Here is a 3838-nt window from a genome sequence, read left to right as displayed (position 1 = left end):
ACGGCACATAACAACAACAACAACAACATTCAATCTCCCGCTCTCTTTTCCTGCTCTCCTCAAACTTCTAGCATCTTTTCTCCAGTCCTCAGCTCATGGTTTCCTTCCCACTTCCACTGAGAAAATACAATCACTCAGAGTAGAATGTCCAAGCTCCCCCAGTCATATCTGTGCAGCTACCACCATTTTGTTAATATATTCTGCCTTCCTTTCTGTTAGCTGGAGTGACTGTGGTCCTATCCATTCTTTTCTAGAATAGATCCCATCTCCATCCATCTGCTCAGACATCACTACAACATATCTTACCTTTCTCTTATACATTTTATTTCTCTGCTAAATTGTTACCATCAGTCTATAAATATGAAATTATTTGACCCATCATTGATTTCTTTTCCTTGATCCTACTTCCTCCACTACCTTTTGTAGCCAATTTCAAGCAAGCCTCCTAAAAAAGTTGTTTATGTGCCATGTCTCCAATTCATCTCCTATTCACTTTTAAACCCATTCCAATCAGACCTTTTCTCTCAATAATCAGTGGAAACTCCTTTTGTCAAGGTCACCAATAAACTTATTGTTGCAAAGTCCAATGGCCAATTATTAATTCTCATCACACTTGACTTTCTTGACTTACTATTTGACAGAACTGATCACTTCTTTGCCTTTGACAGAATTTCTTCACTTGGCTTCCTGTATCCTGTACTATGTTGGTTTCCTCCTACCTTGCCGATAGAATTGTCAGTCTCCTTTGTTGTTGTGCTGCTTCTCCTTGAACTGCTAATGACCTCAGAACTAAGACTCTGGCCCTCTTCTGAGGTTTTCCCTGTCTATTCAAGCTGGGTTTTTTGTCTTTTAGCATGCCTTGTAATTTTTTGTTGAAAATTAGATATGACACATTGAGTGAAAGGAATTAAGGTTCTTTTATTTGCAATCCCCTGTTAATGTTGATGTGGTGATAAGGTGTGAGGGAGGGAAAGCTTTCTGTAACCCTATGGTAATTCTTGTATGGTTTTCAATGGTTGATTTTCAGAAGTTGATTGCCAGGCCTCTCTTCCTAGTCTGTTGTGTTAGACTGGGTTCTCTAGAGAAATAAAACCAGTGAATCTTATCTAGAGAGAGAAAGAGAAATTAATCTTAGGAAAATGGCTCACACACTTATAAAAGCTGGCAAGTCCAAAGTTCTTGGATCAAACGTCAAGCTGGAGGCTTTTCCTGTAGTTGCAGGGGCCTAGGAGCTCAAGGTTGGCAGGCAGTATACTGGCTGTATACCTTTTAACCGATTGACTGCTCTGTTCTGGTTACCTAGTGCCACTCTGACAGGAATATACCACAAATAGGATGACCTTAAAAAACAGGAGTTTATTCTTACAATTTGGAGGCTTTAAGTCCAAGTTCAAAGTGCCAGGCTCTAGGGGCTGGGTGAAAGCCCCTCAACCTTGGGGTCCAGCTATGCCTCCTGCCCCTGGCCCACTGGAGCTAGAGGTATTTCTTCAGTCAGACAGCTGCTGGCTGCTGAGGCTGAGAAGTCCCAAGGTTGACAAGGAAAAAGGCACAGTCTCGATATTACCAAACCACACAGCAGGCCATTAACTTAAGTCTATCATAAGTTCCAAGGTCGACAGAGCATAGCAAGCTGCTTAGCAATGGCATGGCTATATGCAGGTTTCAAGCATGCCATAGGCTAGAGACCATTCCCAAGGCTTCTCCTTAAATACAGGAAGCAGACCACATTCCCAAAGGCAGCTACTCAGCTGCTTGTGGTAGATCCCACCATGGAGCTGATTGCCAGTCTCACCATGGGGAATTACCACCGGTTGCCCAGCCACTCAACCAGGCCCAGCCAAGCTGACACACAAACATAACTACCACATGCTCCTAGCAGATCTCATCATGAAGATGATTACATTATATCAGATTTCTTCATGGGTAATGACAACATTATAATAGGTAAACTGCTTAGAATCATGACCCAACCAACCAAGGTGACATAAAACCTTGTCTATCACATCTAGCTTCTCAGATTATTTGCTCAGTATACAGATTGAATAACTATGGTGAAAGGATATAATAGGACACACACCTTTCCTAATTGTAAACCACACAGTATTCCCTTGTTCTGTTAAGTAACTGTCTCTTGTGCTGTGTTCAGGTTCCATAAGCACAATTAAGTGTTCTGGGATTCCCATTCTTCAAAATGTTATCCATAATTTGTTATGATCCACACAGTCAAATGCTTTTATACATAATCAATAAAATACAGGTAAACATCTTTCTGGAATTCTCTGCTTTCAGCCAAGATCCATCTGACATCAGCACTGATATCCCTGATTCTACATCCTGTTCTCAGTCCAGCTTGGATTTCTGGCTGTTCCTTATCAATGTACTGCTGCAACCATTTTTGAATGATTTCAGCAAAATTTTACTTGCTTGTGATAGTAATGATATTTTTCATAAGTTACACATTCTGTGGGATCACCTTTCTTTGGAATGGGCACAAATATGGATCTCTTCCAGTCATTTGGCCAGGTAGCTGTCTTCCAAATCTCTTGGCATAGTCTAGTGAGCACTTCAGCACTGCACCTATTTGAACACCCTTGAACACCCATTTTTTGTGTTGAAACATCACAATTGGTGTTTTGCTAGTTCCTGGGTCCTTGTTTGGTGCCAATTCCTTCAGTGCAGCTTGGACTTCTTCCTTCAATACCATTGGTTCTTGGGCATATGCTACCTCCTGGCATAGTTGAACAGTGACCAATTCTTTTTGGTACAGTGACTCTGTGTATTCCTTCCATCTTTTTTTTTTTTTCTGCCTGCATTGTTCAATATTGTGCCCATAGAATTCTCTAGTATTGCAATTTGAGACTTGAATATTTTCTTCAGTTCTTTCAGCTTAAGAAATGCTAAGTGTGTTACCCCTTTGGGTTTTCTAATTGGAGGTCTTTGCACATTTCATTATAGTACCTTGTCTTCTTGAGCCACCCTTTGAAATCTGTTCAGCTCTTTCATTCCATCATTTTTTCCATTCACTTTAGCTACTCTTCCTTCAAGAACAAGTTTCAGAGTTTCTTCTGGCATCTATTTTGCACTTTTCTTCCTTTCCTGTCTTTTTTTTCCTTGACTTTTTTTTTTTTAAATTATTGTTATTTGGGTGAAAGTTTATAGAGCAAATTCATTTTCCATACAACAGTTCATAAAATTTCATTTCATAACATTGATTGCAATCCCCGTAATGCAACAACTCTCTCCCACTTGCTCTTTGTGGTTACCTTTTCCCCTTGTATCATTCTTTCTTATGCATTCCTGCCCTCTGAACTATCTCCCTCTACAAATACTGCCCTTTTGATCTCCCATGGTTGATAATTCTAGGGAGTGTACTTAACTGGTGTGAATGTTCACCTTGTTAGACCTGTCTATTGTTTGCAAGGAAGCCAAACATTAAAAAAAAAAAAAAAGAAAGACATGGTAAGCCTGGTCTTCCCCTCCCCCCCCAATGATTTTGTGTTTTGTTCCACATTTTTCTCAGACACTATCCAAGATTTCCTACACTGATCCCTTTCTTAGTGGTTGATGGTGGTAGCCAGGCACCATCTAATTCTTCTGGTCTCAGGGTCATGTACGCTGAGATTCATATGGTCCACTAGTCCCTTGGACTACTTGTTTCCATGAGTCTTTGGTTTTCTTCATTATTCTTTGCTTTGGATGAGGAGAGTCCTTTCCTGTCTTTTCAATGACCTTTTGCTTTTTTCATGTATGATGTTCTTGATGTCATTGCAGGATTCTTCTGGTCTTCAGTCATTGGTGTTTAATGTGTCAAATCTCTTTTTCAGATGGTCTCTAAATT

This window comes from Orycteropus afer, unplaced genomic scaffold (assembly GCF_000298275.1).
Source record: "Orycteropus afer afer isolate SDZICR_OR568_19922 unplaced genomic scaffold, OryAfe1.0 scaffold00253, whole genome shotgun sequence".
Classification (NCBI taxonomy): domain Eukaryota; kingdom Metazoa; phylum Chordata; class Mammalia; order Tubulidentata; family Orycteropodidae; genus Orycteropus; species Orycteropus afer.
Note: the sequence above shows the minus strand (reverse complement) of the source record.